Source organism: Erinaceus europaeus, chromosome 15 (genome assembly GCF_950295315.1).
Source record: "Erinaceus europaeus chromosome 15, mEriEur2.1, whole genome shotgun sequence".
Classification (NCBI taxonomy): Eukaryota; Metazoa; Chordata; class Mammalia; order Eulipotyphla; family Erinaceidae; genus Erinaceus; species Erinaceus europaeus.
In genome coordinates this window covers 70,070,895-70,094,553 of record NC_080176.1, presented here as the reverse complement: position 1 = coordinate 70,094,553, position 23,659 = coordinate 70,070,895, and positions in this window count along the sequence as shown.

Genomic DNA, 23,659 nt, shown 5'->3' with positions numbered 1-23,659 from the left:
GCTTCTGTAATTGCTTCCCTACTGAACATGGGCACTGACAGGTCAATCCATACTCCCAGCCTGTCTCTCTCTTTCCTTAGTGGGGAAGGGCTCTAGAGAAGCATAGCTCCAGGACACACTAGTAAAAGAGATTAAATCTGAAAATAAAAATATTAACTTTTATACTCTTACCACCTTCTCTCTAAAAATTCAGGTAAGATGTTTAAGCATCAAGTTGAAAACTCCTGGCAGGGGACCATCTGATCTATATCAAATATTCACTTAATAAATCCCTCCTCTCCTCTGAAATGAAAGCTCCCTACATACCCCAAGTTGGGGCTCCAATTTCCTTAGCTTGTGCAAGAATTTGAAAGAATTGAGGAAGCTACTTTCCCATTCACTCTATTTAATCATTTGGTGGGATGATGCTCAAAACAGCCACGATCCTTACTCTTACAAGTTTACAGTGTGGATGGGATAAAATGAACCAGATAACAATTCTCAAACAAATGTAAAATCATTAGGTCTACAGAGAAAAACACTGTGTCTCCATGCAGACACACAAACACACACTGACCTGAAATATAACAGAGGTAGTCAAGGGAGAATGGAATACAAGAGAGTGCATTCCTGTAGAGGAAACAGCCACAAAGCACAGGGTACTACAGGACAAACCTCAAGGGACTGTGGTCTATTGCTGTAGCAATATCATGGACGGGGTGGGGGAGGAGATGGAGTGCTAGGTGGAATTTGGGGAAATAGTGCCCTATTGTGGGCCCTATGGTGGGGAAGGAGGATGGAGTTGGAGGTGGAAGGTAAGATGTACAAAACCTATCATGGGAAAATAATGGAACTGTGGCCTGAGACAACGCAACTCTGCAAATCAACATTTATCCAATAAAGTAATATTGAAGTTGAAAAAACAGATTAGCATGGTGGCAGCACACCCAGTAGAGTGCATGCACTGCCATAGGCAAGATATAGTGTTCAACCCCCAGGTCCCCACCTGCAGAAGGGAAACTTCATGGGAGATGAAGCAATGCTACAGGACTTTCCCTCTCTCTCTCTGTCTCTCTCTCTCTCTCTCTCCTCTCTCTCTCTCCTCTCTCTCTCTCTCTCTCTGTCTCTCTCTCTCTCTCCATATATATATTTCCTCCCATTTCCTCTTTTCCTCCCAATTTCTGCCTCTATCAAAAAGGGAAAATAAACAAAAGGGGGGGAAAAAGCTTCCAGGAACAGTCGGTTCATCATGTAGGCAGGCAGCAAACCTTAGTCATAACCCTTGTGGCAATACAAAATAAATAATGTTTTTCTTTATAGATTGTGTTTATGAGGCAGAGAGAGAGAGAGTGGTGCAGCATTGAAAAGGAGTGGAGGGGAGGGGAAGGGAAGGAGAGAAGGGAAGGGAAGGGGAGGGGAGGGGAGGGGAGGGGAGGGGAGGGGAGGGGAGGGGAGGGGAGGGGAGGGAAGGGAAGGGAAGGGAAGGGAAGGGAAGGGAAGGGAAGGGAAGGGAAGGGAAGGGAAGGGAAGGGAAGGGAAGGGAAGGGAAGGGAAGGGAAGGGAAGGGAAGGGAAGGGAAGGGAAGGGAAGGGAAGGGAAGGGAAGGGAAGGGAAGGGAAGGGAAGGGAAGGGAAGGGAAGGGAAGGGACCCAGAGCATTGCTAAGCTCTGGTATGTGACTTTAAAGGAGATAGAACCTAAAGTCCGTGGTACATCTGACATGCAAGTATGGTGAGCTATCTCTGCTGTCTCCCTGAATCTGTGGGATATGAACACAGACTTGAATAAAGTACATTCCTTAAACTCAGTGTTCTCATACCCCCATCTTGCTTCATCCAGTGCCATTTCATAGTACCTGCTACATCTTGTCTAAGATGTAGACGAACCTTACAGACTTGGTAGGAATACCTTGACATTGAGAGTCAGGCAAATTGGCCCAGTGGAAGATATGCAGCAGAACTTGTGTCCTGTAGCCAAACCAGCCCCCTTCACCCCACTCTGCCTCTCTTCTAAATAAGTTGCCCATGCTTCAGAACCAGAGTAGCAAAAACCCTCCCTGAGTTTCTATAGTGATACAAAAGACTTTTCTTAAACTTTTATTTAATTGTAGATCTTACTGTGGTGGCATTAATGTACAATTATATAAAGGTCATAGGTGTACAATACTGTGGCTTGCCATCTCTATATATGTGACATTCTGACCATCACCGAAAGTTTAGTTTCTATTCATCTACCAACAACTGACCCCCTTTATCCATTTTACCAGATTCCCCACCACCCTTCTACTGTGGTAACCACCATTCTGTGGTCAAAATCTAAGAGTTTGCTTTGTTCATTTGCTTTGGTGGCTTTTGTTTGTTTTATCTTCTGTTTGTGAGTAAAAAGCATAAGTACAAAACCCTCTCAAAAAACACCTCAGCTCTGAATTGCTCTCCAATTCAGGGTTGCATTTTTTCAGCATTTTTTTCAGCAGGATGTTGAGGTGGGGGCAAGGGGTGGGCAGAGGGGAGTGGAGCATGAAGGGGAAGATGGGTATTAAGGATATAGATAGCAGAGCTAGAGGAGAATCGTGTTGACCCAGGATGCTTTTGAATATTTAAAGAAAACATTCAAGTTAACCATCAACTTACCTGTAATCACTAAGAGATCAAATGCCCTGAAGACAATGAAAATATTTTATGTATTTCTTTCAGTGAATTACAAGTTATAGATGTTATTATGTGTGTTCCCTAGAGAATTGTTGCATTTTATATTCTTTACCTTCATATAAAAAAGAAGGGTGCCCCTCGTTTTCAGCATTCATTTGCATGTCTTTGATAAATTGCTGTAACCAGATTAGGGAGATAAAATAACCAGTCTATTAATTACAATGATTATTATTTAATGGAAAGTAGGATTCTAGGCAAAGTGTGTGGTAAGAAGAAAGCTTAGTAATGCATTATACAGATGTGGTATTTTATCTTCAAGAGTAAGATAAGTGTCCAGTCTGTTCCACAATCTAGGGAATATATTCATTAACTCTGCAAGATTTATATGTATAATTGACCATAATATTTTAGTACTATTTGCCTGATTTGTTGGTACATGAAGAACAAGGAAAAACTGTAACTTCAGTTTAATTAAGTAAACCCCTCACTGAACATATAAGCAAAATGGGAATCAAATTATTTAACAATAGTCAAAGTCTTACCAAAATAAGGTATTATTTGGATTGAAATTCACTGGAAATTCATTATTTCATAAAAAGGATTGGTAGAAGAGTTTCTCCCATAACACCTTCATAATTAAGCTAAAATAGTCAAAAGCATAGCTAAGATAGATTTCTAAAAGTGAAACTAAGCACCAAGGTCAAGTCTGACCACCAGTAGACACTGGGTCTTGTCACGCTTCCCTCATCTATAAAACTGAGAATAATAATTGCTTCTGATGCTATGGTATTCTATGGGTCAAAATAGGAGCCTGCAAATCAGCCAACTGTCTTCATTTGGATGACCCACTATATATATATATATATATATATATATATATATATATATATATATATATGAAAGACTGAGAAAACCATCAAAACAACCATACTACTTCATAACTTGTGAAAATTTAGATTTAAATTACAATATACACAAATACAGTTTCTTAGAACACAGCTATGCTCTTCCAGTTACATTTTATCAAATGTCTCTGTCACTGCTACAACAGGAGGATTGGATAGTTGTGACAGAGATAATAAATAGTTACTAAAGACTAAAATATTTACTCTTTAGATTGCCACAGACAAAATTTAAAGACTCCTGGATAAAAGGAGTAATGTAAGTTCTAAAAGTGTGCCACAAAGCAGACTCTTTTGAGGCACTAGAAGAATCCTTTTGTTCACATTACACCTTAGACCAACTGAGTAAGACACTGTGAGGGTCTCACTACTTACTTAGTAGACATTAGGAATTTGAATGTTTCAGAGGATTCCAAAGTGCAGCCAGACTTGAGAACTGGGGGGAATAATATGCTCAGTAAGGCATAAAAACTTACCAACTAGTAATACCTTGATCATTATTGGCTGAGTCAAGGAAACTACTATATATATATATATATATATATATATATATATATATATATATATATATTTGTGAGTGCATTTCAGCTTATAGTTACTAAATAAGCACTCGGTACATACTGTTTTGTTTTGCCTCTTACTTTCCTATCTCTGTTGGGTTGCGCATAAAAACTAAGAAAGAGTTATAGTTAACAATATTTATACATCTTTCCCATATTTGGGAGCTATTCTCTTCCCTGATCCAGCTTTATGGTCCTTTTTCCAGTCATGACATCATTTCCCCAGACAGTAACTTGGGCCCACATGCATATCAGGTGTCAGGCTCAGAAACAAACAAACAAACAAAAATACGAGTATAGTCACGGGCCCTTTGGAATATAACTAAAATAGGCCTTCTAACTATCTACAAAAAAAGACCCCCAAATCTTCATCTGCACCATTCCAGCCTTTAGTTTCATGATTAGTCAACAATTTGTTTGGCTTTATATGTTAACTCTACTTTCAGTCACCAGGTTCCAGATGCTACCGTGATGCCAACTGCCTTTCCCTGGACAGAGGACCCCATTAATGTGTTCTGGAGCCTCGCTTCCCCAGATCCCCTCCTCACTAGGGAAAGAGAGAGACAGGCTGGGAGTATGGATTGGCCTGTCAATGTTCAGCAGGGAAGCAATTACAGAAGCCAGACCTTCCACCTTCTGCACCCCATAATGACCCTGGGTCCATACTCCCAGAGGGATAAAGAAAAAGAAAACTATCAGGGAAGGGGGTGGGATACAGAGTTCTGGTGGTGGGAATTGTGTGGATTTGTACCCCTCCTATCCTATGATTTCTGTCAGTGTTTCCTTTTTAAAAATAAAAATTAAAAAATAGTTAAGAAAGAGGGGGTCGGGTGGTAGCGCAGAGGGTTAAGTGTACATGGCACGAAGTGCAAAGACCACCTTAAGAATCCTGTTTCAAGCCCCCAGCTCCCCACCTGCAGGGGGATCACCTCATCAGTGGTGAAGCAGGTATGAAGGTGTCTATCTTTCTCTCCCCCCTCTGTCTTCCCCTCCTCTCTTGATTTCTTTCTGTCCTATCCAAAAACAATGACATAAATAACAACAATAATAATAACCACAATGATAAAACAAGGACAATAACAAAGGGAAAATAAATATATTTTTTTAAAAGTCAAATAGCATATGCCATTGTTAGTCAAAAAACAAATTAAGAGAGAAGTTTCTACCTGTATATCAACTTTCAAAATATTCACATGGGACCCAGCAGTGGTGGATCTAATTGAGCACACACATTATCTTACTTAAGGATCCAGGTTCTAGCCTCCTGTCCCCATGTGCACGGCGGGTACTTTATGAGCTGTGTATCAGTGCTGCAGGTGTTTCTCTTTATCTCTCTCCTCCCTATCTCCTTTTCCTTCTCAGGTTCTCTCTATTATCAAATCAAAAGATAATAATAAAAAATATTACATGTTCCTTATTTTATTAAATAATTGTTTTATTTTTTTCAAAAAAATATTGAGAGAGAATAAAAAGAGCGCTGTCCCACCACTTAGAATGCTATATTTGTTCTTGTCTTTCATGTTATGTATTCAAGGAGCTCAAGCTACCTTTGAGCCTTCTCCTTGGTTCCGAATAGTTGTTTTAAACCGCTACATTTTGAGATGGTATGTTGTGCGGTAATAGTTAACTAAATATTACTCTACTCAGCACGTGCTGGGTTAAAGTTCTGCCCCTTCACCGAGAGTCCATCTATCTACCAAATTTCCACCACAGTGGCTTCCTCTAGATGCCATTAACACTCAATCTCTCCATTCTGTCACACTTAAGCCGTCAAGCAGACATGATTCCCAAGTATACGAGATTTAAGAAGTCTTTACCATCGCTCTTTTTCCTTTCAGATACAGATCTTGTCTCTTGAAAGAGACATTTTAGCTTACTTCTACTTATAAATAACAGGCAAGCCATTTATTTTATATTTTTAAAAAGATGGCCACAAAGTGTAATTTATTATTGGATAGAGACAGAAGGAAATTGAGAGGAAATGGGGGAATAGAGAGGTCTGACAATCAGGAGGGCAACACTGAGGAGCAGGACAGGTCATGGGGAGCAGGAGAGGAGCAGGAGCTTGAATCTGGGTCCTTGAACATGGTAATATGCACTCAGTGGAGTGTGCCACCATTTGGGCCCTATCATTTGTTTTCCACAAAAGAAAAAAACAATGTAGGCAATGAAAATTTAATCAACTTACTTTTTTAATTTTAAAATTTTATTTATTTTAGGACTGAGAGAAATTGAGAAGGGAAGGAGCGATAAAGAGGGAGAAAAAAAACACTTGCAGCAGAGTCAATATTATCATTTGATTTTTTTTCAAGCCTCAAATGATGGAAATACATCAAGTCATATTTCAAGGTGAAGACAATCTCTGTACCTAAACTGTAGCCAATTATGCCTATTAGATCAGATAACACTACATAAAGTATTAATAAATTAAATGCTATGTGAAACACTTGACCAAGTAGGAGTGATTGCAGAAATAGTTATGATTCAACTTGGAAATGGGATGTTGTACATTTTTATTATAATATACAAAGGAAACAACCCAGAAAACCTCTTTGATTAAAGCTGGAGATAGAAATTATAATAAAATTTACTGTAATTTCTTTTTTTCAAAAAACTAACCAGTAGAACAGAATCTATTTTTCCTTAATATTATTTACAGAATTATCAATTCTTGACTAACTTTTCTAATAAAGGCAGGGGTAATATAAGAATTTCCATCACTTCTGTTTCTATTTAAGATTACTTTATGATTGAACATAAAAATAAAATACGAGGAAGAAAAATAGCCAGGATTTATAGATGTTATGGTTGCTTACCTGTGAAAGGTATTGAGGAAAGGAGATCTATCTGAAAAAAAATTAAAACTGACATCTGGGTTAGTAGTGATCAATTGCGGTGTGATGGCAAGTCTACCAAATGTTTGCACCCAGTATCTGTGTTGATTGCTTGGTTCTTATACTGCACCACTTTGAATTGTGATAGCTAGTAGTAATTACCATTAAGGTTAGTAATAAAATCAATAGGTAGGTCTGTAACCTTCGTACTTCCCAATTATGAAATATTAAAAAGTATAGAGGGAAAAATGTATGTGGAATAAACATGACTAAAGTAAATAACCTTGCAAAATAAATAGTAACCAGTCTCTGAACTTTATGAGAACCACGATGGTTATGGAGGATAAAGGGGCATAGAAAATTGTTAGAGAGAGTATGGTGAATTATACACATTAGGTATGGTTGTGAAATTGTACCCCTGAAGACTTATAAAATTTATATAATGGTAATTTAATAAAATACTGCTAAATCACTAATAAAGATATTAAAAAGGGAAATAGAACAAATCTAGAGCCTCCAAAAAAAAAAAAAAAACATTTGCTTCCCTGCTGATCACTGACAGCATTGACAGGTCGATCCATACTCCCAGCCTGTCTCTCTCCCTAGTGGGGCAGGGATCTGCTGAAGTGGGGTTCCAGGACATATTGGTGGGGTCATCTTCTCAGTGAAGTCCGGCTGGCATCATGGTAATGTTTGGAACATGGTGGTTGAAAAACAGTTAATATATAAAACCAAACAAGTTGTTGATTAATCATGAACCTAAAGCCAGGAATATTGCAGATGAAGATTTGGGGTCTTCGTTTTGGAAAAAGCTAGTAGGTCTATTTTAGGTATATTCCAAGGGGCCCATGACTTTACTAGTTTTTGCCTGAGCCTGACATCTGATATGCAAGTGGACCCAAGCTATTGTCTGGGGAGATGATGTCATGGCTGGAAAAAGGACTAGAAAGCTGGATCAGGGAAGAGAGTAGCTCCTAAAAATGAGGAAAGTGTATGAACATTGTTGACTGTAAACCCCACTGATTTGATCTGGGGCCTATATTCAACGTAGGAGCCTATGTAACCTCTGTATCCCTATAGATCTGACCTCACATTCTGTGGTCATGAGTAGGACCATATCAAGTTGCACCAATTTCAGGACCCATCTTCCTCATGTGGTAGATAGAGTATGTTATCAATTACAGAAGCCAGACCTTCCTTACTAGGCATCCAAATGTGTTGTAAAGCCACAGTACTTTGTATAATTTGACACCAGTGCTTACATAGACACATCAGTGAAATCAAGTAGAAAATCCCAAAGCAGTCTTATGTATATTTAAGTATCTCATATATGATAAAGCTGGCATTTCCAATCTGTGGAGGAGAGATAAATAATTCAATTAGTAGCTGATGAAAGCATGGTGACAAGTTTTTAAAATCTTGATGGAATTTCTAACTGTGCATCACTAGAAAATAAGGTATTTTTGACCTCTGAAAATTCTATTGACAAAACCTAAAGAAGAAAGATAAACTAGAAAATATTTTTTGAAGACCCAGTGGTATTATTATTATCATTATTATTATTATTATTATTATTATTATTATTATCATTTTCCTACATTAACAGTGCCTGACATATGGTCTACACCTGAATAGATGATACATAATAGAGCTTGAAAATTACTAAGAATCAACACTTTTATTTTAAAGTTAGCAAAACAGAATGTTAATAAGAGGAAAATTAAGTGAAAAGCTAAAATAAATAAATAAATCTCCGGGACTGGGGGGTAGCGCAGCGGGTTAAGCACACATGGTGCAAAGCGCATGGACAGGTGTAAGGAGCCTGGTTCGAGCCCCGGCTCCCCATCTGCAGTGGGAGTCGCTTCACAGGAGGTGAAGCAGGTCTGCAGGTGTCTATCTTTATCTCCCCCTCTCTGTCTTCCGTCCCTCTCTTGGTTTCTCTCTTTCTTATCCAACAACAATGACAGCAATAACAACAATAATAATGACAACAACAATGATGAACAACAAGGGCAGCAAAAAGGGAAAAATAGCCTCCAGAGCAGTGGATTCGAGTGCAGGCACCGAGCCTCAGCAATAACCCTGGAGGCAAAAAATAAATAAATAGATCTCACTTGTAATAAGATAAATACAAATTAAAATAAGCTTACCAATTTTTACCTATTGTTATATTCCTGATTACTCTGAGTTGGCTAAGAAGTTGGGGGAAAACACACTCATCAACTCACTAATCTGCTTTGGTGAAAATACTTGTGATACATCCCAAAGCCTATAGAACTGCAGCCTTTCTAGCCCAGCAACTCCACTCTTAGGCTGTTTCTCGAAGGAAACTACACAAAGAGATAGATACAAGGATATTCATATGCATTATTTACAGGAACAAGAAACAAATGTTCATAAACAGGGATTCAGTTTTATACATTTGGTACATTTTGTCAATGAAATACCACCTCACAAGCCTAAGTAGTGATGCAGATATGTACTAACATCAAAATATGTTCATAATATACTGTTCATCCAAAGGAAAAAAATCTAGTTTCAAAGCAGCATATGTTGAAATCATAGCTTCCTATGCTTACCAAAAGGAAAAACAAAAAACTGGAAGATAAATACAAGAACTTCAAGAGTTTCTTTATGAAGTCAGTTATGTCTTCAAGTCAGTGGAGTTGGCCTACACTCCTGGCCTCACCGTAAAGGGAGAGTTTGCTGTTCTTGTTACACAAGACTGGCCCCAATCAAAAGCTGGAAAAGAGCAAGGGTTTAAACCCCTTCCCCACACACCCCCTCCAGGCTCCCCTCTCTCCTGTATACCCTTGCCCTTCCCCTCTCCTGCCATCTTTTTCCTCTCCTTCTTAGCTTCCTCAAGCCATGTTCAGGAGGTTTCAGCTTCCATTACTCTGGTGTTCTCTCCCACCTGCAGACTCATAGCAGCCCTGCACTCAGATTCTCCCTACTCATTTCTTCCAGAAACCCCAAACAGGGAAGTATTCTAGACACTCACACAGATGCCCCAATTCTTTTCTTTGCTTTCTTTTTTTATATATAAAAAGGAAACACTGACAAAAAAAAAAAAAAAACACTGGATAAGAGGGGTACAAATCCATACAATTCCCATCACCAGAACTCTGTATCCCATCCCCTCCCCTGATAGCTTTCCTATTCTTTATCCCTTTGGGTGTATGGAAACAGGGTCATTGTGGGGTGCATAAAGTAGAAGGTCTGGCTTCTGTAATTGCTTCCCCACTATACATGGGCTTTGACATTCTCCCAACTTGTATCTTTCTTTCCCTAGTGGGGCAGGGCTCTGGGGAGGCGGGGCTCCAGGACATATTGGTGGGGTTGTCTGTCCTGGGAAGTCTGGTTGGCATCATGTTAGCATCTGGAACCTGGTGTGAAAAAAATAGTTAACGTATAGAGCCAAAAAGAAAAATGTTGACTAATTATGAACCTAAAGGCTGGGAAAGTTCATATGAAGAATAGGAGTGTCTCCCTTTTGTAGAGTTAGTAGTCCTATTTTAGTTATATTCCAAAGAGCCCATGACTATACTAGTTTTTTTTCCTGAGCCTGACATCTGATATGCAGGTATGCAGGTGCTCCAATTCTACCAGCTTATCCACAAAGTCAAAAACAACTTGGACCTGAGCATTAGCTCAACAAGTATGATGCCGGTATTACCATGTGCATAGCCCAGGTTCAGGTTCTGAGAGGTGCTATTGCTATGGAGGGAGTTAGGAGCTCTCTGCAAGCCTTCCGGTTATACTTCCGGTTATACAGTGCTATAGTCTGCAAAGCAGGGAGTCTTGGGCAGGACTATGGTCACCTTTGGCTTCTGAATCTCAGATGGCAAAAATGCACTAGATAATTTACAAAGTACATTTTCCAGTCACTTATGTATGACTCAAGAATTAAGTTATTAAAAGAAGCACAATACTTCCTAATTCAGACTGACATTAGTTAATAATAGATGTTATCACCAAATAGCTATCCAAATCTTTAAATGTCATCAGCCCTGTGGAAAGAATAAAAAGTTGGATCCACTCCTAGCTCGGTGGGCTCGAGCTCTAAATTGTAAATGTGAGATGTTATTATCTGAACCTCCCTGGACTGTCTTGGCACAGGCAGGAATGGTACAGCAACCTTCGATTTAATCCTCCACTATTTTTTTCTCAGATATTTATAACACAGCTGTGGAAAGGTGCTCCTGGCAGGAAGTTGGCATGCATTTTCTTCTGGCTGGGAGCAACTACCTGAATAATAATAAGAAGAAGAAGAAAGAAAGAAAGAAAGCATATATATATTCAAATGAATGAATTTGTTCAAGTTTTAAAACTAGGAAAAGCACATTGAAGCTTAGATCTAGGAATCAATGAGTGATATGAAGCAAGAGGAAATTATCTGAACATCCCAACTTTGAGTTCTCTGTGCTTTTTGGTTTTTTGTTTGTTTGTTTAATTTTTATTATCTGTATTTGTTTATTTACTGGATAGAGACAGCCAGAAATTGAGAGGAGGAGGGGAAATAGAGAGGAGAGAGACAGAGAGACAGAGAGACACCTGCAAACCTGCTTCACCACTCGCAAAGATTTCCCCCTGCAGGTGGGGGCCAGGGGCTCAAAGCTGGGTCCTTGTGCTCCGTGATATGTGCACTTAACCAGGTGCACCACCACCCAGCCCCGAGTTCTCTGTGTTTTCTTCCATTTCCCAGGTAGCACAAAATAAAGGTGAGTTCCTCTTATACATGAAGTGGCTGATCACATCCAATGAGACATATATGAAGATGCTGTGTGTACTATTCCATTGCCAAGCATAAGCAGAACCAGATTTTACACATCTTTGATACTACCATAAAACATTCACTTGTAAAAGATAAGTGATCTCCTTTCTTGTTTGCTTTCTTTCTTTTTGGGGACAGGAGAGCTTAGGGAGAGATTTATGCAGTGTGGTTCACAGTGATTTTCACAATTCATAAACATACTTTGAACCAGAGAGATAGCTCAGCAGATAGGACATGTGCTTTGTCATATGTGAAGTCCCGATGCAAAGCCTGGAACCATATAGGGGTGCCACAGTTATTCTCTGATTCTGTGCTTTGTGTTCTAATCTCAGCTCTCTCTGTATCTCTCTACCAAAATGAAAATGCAGCCAGAACAATAGACTGCCAAAAACTAATAGACAATGTAAACTTACTATAAGGATGTAATTAAAGAACTTTGGAAAAGATATTCATGGTACTTTAAGAGTCCTGAGTTGAAGGAAGAGCTGATACTGAGAGACTTGGCCATTCTTTGGGTTCAGTGGACATCGATCATATTTGTTCTACAAGCAAAATCATATCTTAGGCCCTAGTACTCAGGAAACAGCAGTTCACAGGTATCCTTGGAAGGAAAGCAGACTTTGAGACATCTTGAGACATTCAGAGATCGCACATTGACTTCTGACTGGCTGGAGACTTACCGGCAATCACAGTCTTCTGCAGCCAGGCCACACAAGCTGGCAGGTCCTGCACCACTCAGCAGTACTGCACAGCACCCCACAACTGCCCATCCACTCGCATAGGCACGATCTCATATCATCCCACAGTATTTCTGTTAAAGTGACAGACAAGAATTAGTTTCTCTGGAGCATAGAACCAAACTAGGAAGTGGCCTGTGGCTATCTTTCCATTAATCAAGTAAGTTACAAATATGAGTCTGGGTAGGGAGCAAGGTTGGATGGCTTTCCAAATTCTAAGAACCTTATTATGATCTTATGACTATTGTATATAATAAACTCTCCTACAGTCCTCCATGCATGCACCTACAGTTATATTTCACAGAATGGGTCATTGTTTGCTATTCTGCTATAGATAACTGGTAATACTGAACATTTATAATTTGCCTGGTAATTTTCTGAGATTTCTTTGAATTCTTTTATCTTGTCTTCATAATGACTCCAGGAGAAAATCAATAAATATGCATTAAACAAATGACCTGACTTGAGACAACTTAACAGCTCATAGAGATACTACTTTCTCTCCCCACAACCACAATATCTTGGCTTCTTCTTGACTCTTACTGGAAGTTCCTGGATTCTCGGGGGGGGGGGGGGGGAATAATGAATGCTGGTTTAAAGACTTCAGTTCACCTCATGAGAAGTGTATGAAGGGACTAAGTAAGACACCGACTTGAGCACACTCATTACCGTATATAAGGACCAGGGTTCAAGCCCCCACTCTTTTCTCCTGCTGAGGAGATGCTTCATGTGTGGTGGAGTAAGTCTGTATCTATCTACCTATCTATCTATCTATCTATCTATCTATCTATCTATCTATCTATCTATCTCACCTCTCCCTTCACAATTTCTCTCTTGTCCCTTCAAATAAAATAGAAAGGGGGGAGAAAAGGGGGGAAATGGCCACCAGAAGCTGTAGATTCATAGTGATGGCACTAAGAAACTGCGAGAACTCAGTGGTGATTTAAAAATAAAAAGGAATATATGAAATTTAACTCCAGAAAACTCAATTCTCCATTTCTTCAAATAGTGAAAGAAATGTTCAAGAGAAATGTTCATTATATGAGCCCACTCTAGAAATTCTCAAACTGCTCACAATGTAATTTCACTAGTAGAATTTTTTATAGAAAATTTCACTAAGTTTCTGCCATGTTTGCCATATTCTAGCCCTTTCAAAGACACAACCTACTATCTTTACAATCATGCTTACAGCAGTTACTACTCAAGAAGCCATTATTCCTCCCAGGTTCTTAGGCTTTCTCATCACCATAACCACAGGAGGTTGGAATGATTGTTCCTCTGTGGCAAGTGGGGCTAAGAGAAACAGAACAACTCTACAGGTCTTAGAGGATCTCAGAACTCATTAGTGGTAGCACTTCTGTGAGCCAATATCAGCTTGACACAAAAGACTGTGTTCTTTCCACTGTTCTACACTGCTCCACATGCCTGAGCCCCTGACCCTGAGGGAATGATGCTCCAGGGAAGCCAGCATAGTGCCTGCCACCATTGCAGTGCCAGGTGGGTGGTGCTTCCAAAATGCTATCTTTGCTGTCTTTGTAGAATGCAGCAATGACAATGGTCAGAAAGAGACTGAGTGTATTAAGATTGTAACTAGCTTATGACCCAGCAATAACCACTCTTAGGCATTTACCCAAAGGACACTGAAACAGTAATTCGAAGGGACACATGCACCCCTGTGTTCATAACTGCATTATTCACGGTAGCCAAAGTGGAAACAGCCTAAATGCCCATCAACAGACGATTTGCTAGAAAAATTAGGGGATAGGGAGCTGGGCAGTGGCGCAGCAGGTTAAAAGTAGATGGCACAAAGCACACGGACTGGCATCAGGATCCTGGTTTGAGCCCCTGGCTCCCCACCTACAGGGGGTTTGCTTCACAGGCGGTGAAAGCAGGTCTATAGGTGACTCTCTTTTTCTCCCCCTCTCTGTCTTCCCCATCTCACTCAATTTCTCTCTGTCCTATCTAACAACAATGACATCAGTAACAACAACGACAATGAACAAGGGCAACAAAAGGGAAAAAATTAAATTAAATAGAAAGTTATGGGATATATATTGCATGGTATACTACTCTGCAATTAAAATAGGTGATACTGTGTACTTTTGGACAAAATGGATGGAACTTTTGAACAAAATGGAGGTGATTGTGTTTAGAAAAATAAGTAAATAAATGAAAGACAACACTGGATGGTTTTACTGATAAGTGGAATCTAGAGAACTGATAAACATGAACTTGCAAAAAATACATAAGCAAACAAACCACAACTAAGACTTTGTGGAAACTATGGTGGTTATCTTTGGGAGGTGAGAGGATGGGGACACAGAACTTTGATAGTGGGTATGATGTGGAACCAAACTCTTGTAATCTCACAATCTTTGTAATCCACTAATAATAATAAATTTAAAAATGGAGGCTGATGGGGATAGTTCAGCGTGTTAGAGCTCTAAACAACATGATTGAGGAGCCAGAGCCTGGATACCACATTTTTCCAGAGCTGAGTAGTGCTTTTCTCATCTCTCTGCCTTTTCTCTAATTCTTTGATACAAATATTAAAATGTATATCTCTAGACAATGTCATCCACTCTGTGAGAAAAACAGATAGAACTGGAAGCGATTATGGTTAGTGAAGTAAGAAGTGAAGAGCAACTACCCAGTGGTTTTACTCATATGTGGAATATAGAGAATCGTAACAGAAACTTGCAAGAAAAATGAATCTGTCTCTCTAAGACCTTGGGAGGACTATGGTGGCTATCTCTGGGGTCTGGGGGGAGGGTGAGAAGTACAGAACTTTGGTATACTCTTATCATCTTATAGCCTTGTAAATCACTAAAAAATTAAAAGAATATATGTCTTTAATAAAATAAAATGAAAATACCTTCTGATACAGCAATGCTACTGTTAAGCATATACCTAAAGAACAAGAAAACATTGATTTAGAAGGGTCTACATATCCATATGTTAGCACTGTTCACAATAGGCAAAATGTAGACTCTGCCTTTGTTGCCTATCAACAAAGGACTGGACAAAGACGTTTGGGGTTATATATTCAATGGAATATACTTGGTCATTAAAATGGTTGGTGCTGTGTTGTTTGGGAATAAAAAACAAACAGATGGAACTGGAGGTGATCAGGCTAATTGAAATAAGTAAAGTAGTAAAAGACAACTACCAGAAAATTCCATAGATGTGTGGAATATAGATAACTAAGACAAATGAACTTGCAAAAAATTAATAATAGTCAAACTAACTCTTAGACTCTGTGAGGGAGTATTGAAGGGACTTAGATCCTGTGACTAACTGAGGGAAAAAATGTGTGAAGGCATAGAGATGATTCTAACTGGTACACTGGTACATGTACTTTGGTGATGTGTGCAGTGAGTTCTCTCTCTCTCTCTCTCTCTCTCTCTCTCTCTCTCTGTGTGTGTGTGTGTGTGTATGCATGTGTATACGCAAACATGTGCATGTGTATGCCTTGGGGATTTCTTCTCTTCCTCAACTCTCTCTTTGCTTGGCTGCAATCAGGATGATGGCCATTAGACCTCAAACAAACTCTATTCTTACATAGTTTTCTGCTTGTTGCGTTTTCCCTCTTACTGCATCTAACACAAGCTCTGCATTGCCACTCCAAGACTACTGAGAAGTGCTGTACAACTCCTCACTCCACAAGTCCTCCTCTAGTCCACCCAACCCCCACTCCCATGTTGGGTTTGACTGCAACATTTCTGAACAGCTGCTCCTGTCACTCTGCCCCAGGTTCCGAAGGAACAGCGACTCTGACTCCTGACCAGGGAGAAATGAAGAGAGCCATTTCCCCGGCCCTCTGTGCTCTGCCTCCCACACCCACATTTGCATTCATTCTCAGCTTGTTTCCACTCTGCCAGTTTTGTTTGCATGTCTGGCACTAGGGGTGGCTCCCAGGAGGTTTTGCAACCCTCTTCGTTCACCCAGAAGGGAGGTGGACCACCCTGACCCCAGTGCACTGCTGAATGCAAACTGGCAGGCTGCCGAGGAGAAGGGAGGCCAGTGACACCACAGGGTCCTCCCAGCAGGCAGGGAATCAGGGCACCACATTGGCACCTACAGTTGCTGCTTAAAACTGTCAACAACAGTAAGAATCCTGGATGCTGAACCCTCCTGTCATTCCCCCTACAATCTCGGAATCTTCTCAGAGTGGCTTGAATACTAATGTAAAGGAAATTTCTCAGAAACCACAGACAGTCTAGGAATCAGTGAGCTGAAATAGTATTTTATCCTGTTTGAGCTTCATGTAACAGAGAGTCTCTTCCCAATATAGAGGCATCTCTACCTCTCCAAAGATGAAAGGATGGGGGCAGGGTCAATTGCAAAACATGCCCTAGACAATGTTGTTTTTCTGGATACTTCACAACATTTGCATTGCCATTTTCAATATACTGGCGTTCAGAGTCCTATTGCTTGTGCAGCTTTCTAAGGCCTCTGACGTCAGGGTAGAATGCCCTGTCCTGCCACTGATGGTCAAGGGACTGTCCCCATGTTACAGTGAATGGAAACTGACAACCCTGTCTGCATCCCAAGCTTTACTGATGGATGAGTTTCTCTCTAGTTCTAGCTCCCATTCCTTTTTTTAAAAATGTTTATTTTTTTATTAGTAATTCAATCTGGATTTTAAGATTGCATGTCAATAGGGGTATAATTTCACATCATCCCCACCACCAGAGTTCTGAATCCTGAGTCCCTCCATTGCAAACCACCATGGTTCTCCCAAGGTTGCAGACATGGGTTAACTATCATCTACACTTGTACATAAGTGTCCTCCTTTTCTTCCAGGTCCAGTCCTCTCTTCCTCTCCAAGCCACAGATAACCCTATTATTACATCCAAATATCTCTCCCCTTTTTGTCCACTCTCTCTAGGACCTGATGGAGCTGGAGTTCAGAGCCCTTTTATCCTCTTCCTCCTATCACTTCTCCCCCACTTGGAATATGGATCAAAGTTGTTTCTGGGGTGCAGCAGGAAGGAGTTCTGGCTTCTATAATTGCTTCATCAGTAGATTTGGGTGATGGCAGGTTGACCCATACCCCCAGCCTGTCTCTGTCTTTCCCTAGTGGGGTAGAGCTCTGGAGATGCAAGGTTCCAGGATACACTGGTGAGGTCATTTTGCCCAGAGATGTCAGGATGGAATCATGGTAGCATCTGCAACTTGATGCCTGGAAGGTGGCAGGACATAAAATGAGACAAAATGGTTAGTGAACAGAAACCAAACGTAGGAACAGAGCAGATGAGATTAGGAAACTTAGGGTGAAAGAAAGCTCAGAACTTCATTTTAGGCATGTTTCTAGGGGGCCACAACTATGATAGTTTTTGCTTGAGTTTGATAGCTAGCATGAAGTTGGATAAAAACGTTGTCTGAGGGAGTCGGGCTGTAGCGCAGCGGGTTAAGCGCAGGTGGCGCAAAGCACAAGGATCGGCATAAGGATCCCGCTTCGAACCCCGGCTCCCCACCTGCAGGGGAGTCGCTTCACAGGCGGTGAAGCAGGTCTGCAGGTGTCTATCTTTCTCTCCTCCTCTCTGTGTTCCCCTCCTCTCTCCATTTTCTCTCTGTCCTATCCAACAACAACAACAACAATAATAACTACAACAATAAAACAACAAGGGCAACAAAAGGGAATAAAAAAATAAAATAAAATTTTAAAAAATTAAAAAAAAAAAAACGTTGTCTGAGAAAATGGTGTCAGTATAGAAAAGGGCTAGAAAGTTGGGTTAGGGTAGAGAGTAGCTCCAATTCTTAAAAATATTCTGTAGATAAAATTAATTATTTACCTTCATCCGCCTGATACAGGGCCATATATATATATATTTATATTTAGCACCAGAGCCTGTGTAGCCTCTGAGTCCCTATTGGTCTCAGCTCACAGCTCATGGTCACAGCTGGGAACATTGTAGGCTGCACTCATTTCAGTACCAGTCTTCCATGAGTGGCAGGGCAGAATACCCCAGCCTCCCTTCAGAGACTTGGGCAGTCCCTAATGGCTGTTCTATGGTGAGGGGAAGGTACTGGGAAGTCCCACAATAGGGCTTGTGATGACGTTCCCAATAGAAGTGACCAGTGGTGGTACAAAGAGGGATCCATTAGAGGTCTAGGTCCATAACATTTGTGTGGGAATCTAAGGATTCCATAACCAGGGCCCTAGATGGTGAGGTGGTGTATATTGACCAAAAGGGCATTAGTAAGTGACCTTATCTCTTGCCTTTAGCCAAATTTTGTAGTCCTCTCTTTGTTTGATGACCTTAGACTTTATCCCAGTTGTTTAAGTGTGGAGTGTCATTTGTTCAGCCCAACCAGAATTAGGAGGCTTTTGGTTTTTTTTTTTTTTTTTTTTTTTGGGGGGGGGTTGTCTTCTTTGGGCCTTTTTGTTAGATTGCTAAGGTAATTTGGTCTAAGTTTAATCAATTAGAAAATTTATTATGTCTTCTTTAGGCACTACAACTAGGATCCTAGGTTTATTAGGTCTAAGTATAATCATCAAGGACTATTGAATACTATTACTTTGGGTTATATAATTGCCCCTGGCTTATAGATATATGTATACCTGCATCCAGTACCCTAAATGCTACCCCATGTCTAGTATCTGTAACTTTGTTAAATGACATGCCATCTAAAGTGGATGTTGGTAGTCCCATGTATTAGGAAAGATCTCACTAGATTTGAAGAGTTGCAATGTTGACATCTCAGGCTCCAGGTCTCTGGTTGCAGTCTACCATAAGAATTCAGTAGTGGCATAAAGTGGGATGGCAGCACTAATAGAGATTTGGTTGAGGCCACCATAGATGGTATGGAAGTAAGGAATCAGAGAGAAGAAATATTGAGAAGTATTGACATAGTCCTAGAGGTTCCAGGACTAGGCAAAATGAAGATCTTAAAGAGAATGCAAAGGGGTTTCTTGTAATCTTAGAAAAGGCTTAGAATAAGAATAATTAATTAATTATTAAAACCAGGTTACTTGGAGGTTTGCTTTTATGCTAATCCAATGGTTAGCATCTCTACTAATATACTGGATGTCACTGTGTTTTGTGCCCTTTAGTGGTATCTGAACATCTTTGTAGTTTAGATACTGACAGGGCAAAATGGTCTTGATCTCTCTGGCTTAGAGTTGCAGTTGACTTAGATGTTTAAAAAGCTATATATGCACATACATTTTTAGAGCTCCTTGAACAGTTTTTTTTTTAACGATATCACTGCTCAGGGTTTATGATGGTACGATTATTGTTGGATAGGACAGAGAGAAATAGAGTACAGAAAGACAGAGAGGGGGAAAGAAAGACAGACACCTGCAGACCTGCTTCACCGCTTGTGAAGCAACCCCCTCCTGCAGGTGGGGAGCTGGGACTCAAACTGGGATCATTGCACTGGTCCTTGCACTTTGCACCATGAATGCTGAACCCACTGTACTACCGCCCAACCCCCGAGCTCCTTGAATAGTTTAAGGCCAGTGCCAGAGTTTGATCAACTTACAAATCTGAGATATTAAATTCTTAGGCTAATGAAAATATTTGTACGCAGAGCTATGGGTTAGGCAGTTAGAGAACTTGAACTATTACGTCTATTTCCTCTAACATGTCACAGTAATAGTGATTTATGAGAATATAAATGAGTAGTATTATAATTTCACATCATTCCCACCACTGAATGTCTGTGCCTGCCCCCAACCCTCCTAGGTTTTTTAAGTTGGTCTTGATTAACAAACATTTGATAGAACTGCTTTATCCTTTAATTCCCTCCCCTATTTGCTTGTTTTTTTTCCCCCTATTTTTATTGTGTCCTTAGTTCTAGTCTACTGCTCTTCACTCCACTTAGAATATGTATTTCTTTGCTTCCTTCTTTCTTGTGGAACTCTGTTCAGTAGTTCTTGTAAGGTGGGGTTGATTGTGGCAAATTCCTTTAGTGTTTTAATATTTGAGAAGATATTTATTTCTCCCTCATATTTGAAGGGTAGTTTTGCAAGATACAAGATTTGGGTCTGGAATTCCCTCTCCTTTAGAACTTTGAATATAGCATTGCACTCTCTTCCTCCCTCTAGGGATTGTGAAGAGAAATCTGATTAAAGTCTAATAGTTATACCTTTGTATGTAACTTCTTTCCTTTTTCTAACAGAATGCAAAGATTTTTCCTTGTCACTGAGTTTTGACAGTTTTACAATAATGTGCCTTGGTGTTAGTCTTTTTATCTTTATAAATCTAGGTGACCGTTCTGCCTCTTGGATGAGAATGTTTTGCAGGTTTCCTAAGTGAGGGAATTTCTCAGCTAAAATTGCTCTGAAAATGGACTCTCCGCCTTTGTTTTTGTCTTCCTCCTCAGATATACCTATCACTCTTACATTCAACCTTCTGATGGAGTCTTCAATTTCACAGAGATTCACTTCAGTCTTTCTAAAGTTTTCCTCTCCCTCATCTTTAAATTGAAAGAGTGGACTAACTTTATCTTCTAAACTGAAAATTATTTATTTGGCATATGTGAGTCTATGGCCTAAGCCTTATACCTGAGCTTGAATTACAGTCAGAGTGTCTTTTACTTGCTGGAGTTCTGCTTGAAATTTTTCTTTCATGCTTCCTAACTGCTTAGTGAATGCTGATTGTAGTTCTTCTTTCAAGATTTTAAGATTCTTAGTGAATTCTGTTCTGAGTTCCTCTTTTGTGTGTTTTAATTCCATAGTAAAATGTTATTTCAAGTCTTGCTTAGATTCTTGGAGAGTCCTTATGATGAGCTTTCTATAGCCTGTCCCTGATAACCTCTCTAAATCTTCAATTCCTTGAAATTCCTCTGTTTTATTTCTGTCTGACTGATATGGCATAGTTGGTTAGCTGTTTGGTTCTGTTTCTTTGCTTGCTTATTTATTGTGCTGATTATTGCTGTATTGCTGCCCAACAGCTGGTGCTGTTGTGATCTATAGGCTTCTCTTGTTTGTATGATCTCTGGCAGGTGGAGTGGGAGTTGCTTTGGGCTGTCTTGTGGTTGCAAATGCTCTCTCTCTCTCTCTCTCTCTCTCTCTCTCTTTCTGTTGTGTCCTTGCCTTAAATGCAGAAGGCTAAAAACCCTGAGTCAAAGATTGAGAATGGTCTTAAGTACCATTCTTTTTTCTTTTGGCACTAGGAACTACCCTCACTGTTTTCTGCACTTAAAAAAAAAAAATGACCAAAGTGGTGCAGCTTGGCCATGCCACCTGGAGCTCTGGTTTGACTGTGTTATTCTTTAAACCCACTCCCCTTTTTGCCCCAACCATGCATGAACACCCACCTGAGATGGCAGATCTTTGAGCTGTAGATTATGAGTTCAATTGGGTCTCTTGTAGTATTTATTAATTGATTTGTGCTGGGTGGGGAAGACAATCTGATCCCTGTTACTCCATGGTCATGCCTCCCAGAAGTCCCCTAGCTCTCATTCTTAAATACTCACCCTTTCCTTTCTTGAGTGGGGAAGAGTTCCCCCTCTCTGAACCCACTACTGTTGTATAAGCATGTCAACCTCACCCCCCACCCCCAGGTTTTCTCCCTCTCAGTAACATAGTTACTTACCTCTCTACTTCATTTAAGCCAGTGTCTCAAACCCTGTAGGTGACTTTGAGCACATCCAAAGGGCAACAGTACATTTGCTTTCAGGACTGTGGTAAATATTTCCTGTTAAACCTTTCTAGATTCATTCTCTGTTGCCTTTGCACCCTCTCCTTGACCTCAGAAGATTTATTCTCCAGGAGAATGTCATTCCAACTCATCTTTCAGCAAAGATTTTGACCAATGAGAGGTTTCAACAGGACATAGAGGGTATGAAGAGTGAGGTCAGAATATATATTGCCCCAAACACATCCCTGCTGAGCATGGAATATTATGTTCCTCTCTCTGCTGTAGGTTAATGCTCTGTTAAAAGACCCTATAGGGTCAGGTAGTGGTGCACCCAGTTGAGCGCACACTACCATGTGCAAGGACTGGGTTCAAGGCCTTGTTCCACACCTGCAGTGGGGAGCTTCATAAGTGGTAGTGTTGCAGGTAGCTCTCATTTTTATTCCCTTTATATATCCTACTCCCCTCTCAAATTCCCTCTGTACTATCAAATAAAAAAAGAAAGCAAAAGGAAAAAATAAAAAGTTAGAAGATCCTCTGCTTTGTCTTCCCACATAGCTGCCCCTTAATTTTCCCTTCAGGTTTAGGAGTGGAGATGACTCCCTTCATATAGCAGATCCAGAATTTTCAATATCCCTCCTTGGTTTCTCCAACTTCCTCCTATGTTTACAAATATTATCATGATTAAACATTCCTGAAATACCCATACTGAATGGGCCATCTAGCAGTATTTCCCACCAGGTTACTGAAAACATGATGCTACCAGAAACACTCACTATGCTCAAGTGAAAAGATTTTGCTGATTTAATTTCAAAAATATTGACTAAGTTCCTACTGGGTACCAAGTCCTATTTTTTGCTTTTGTTTATTGTTTGTTTTATTTTTGTTTTGCAAAGGCTTACAGCCACAAACAAAAGGGTTAAATTTTGTTTTCATCTCTCTCTCTCTGAAAGCTTGGCTCAGAGCAGTGAAAACCTAGTGATAAAGAAAAAATGTTAATTTTTTGCATAGTATATATCTATGATCATAAGGTTCATCCTGGGGAATATTCTAGAATGAACTATTAAAGCATGATTTATGGTCTCGTATACTGAGACACAAAGTTCCCCAAGAGCAAAGTGCTGTCAGGTTAATCTCACTTTACTTGATAAGATTATTGAATTAGTCTGTGAGGGGATTTGATAGACAAAGTGTGTCTACATTTCAGAGGAACTATGATGATGCTTTTGTCAGAGTGACATGCTAACTTACATGCCTGCTATATCAATCTTATTTTCTAATTTCATCAGTTTAAGCAACATTGAAAGGCACAGATCTTCCAAAATGACTCCACTTCCATGCCACTTCCACTTTCTGTTGATAGGCCAAGCTTGAGCAAGGGGATTGAACCTGCCATCAAGTACTGGCCAGTTAGATTCTTGCCTTCCAGGAGTTGTAGTAAAAAAGGAAAGAAGGCAAAGAAGAAGGATAGAAGGAGGAGGGGGAAGAAAGGTTAGGGGATAGAAATATGGAACTGGAGGGGGAGTCGGGCAGTAGCACAGTGGGTTAAGCACACATGGCACAAAGTGCAAGGACTGGAGTAAGGATCCTTGTTTGAGCCCCCGGCTCCCCACCCGTAGGGGAATCACTTCACAGA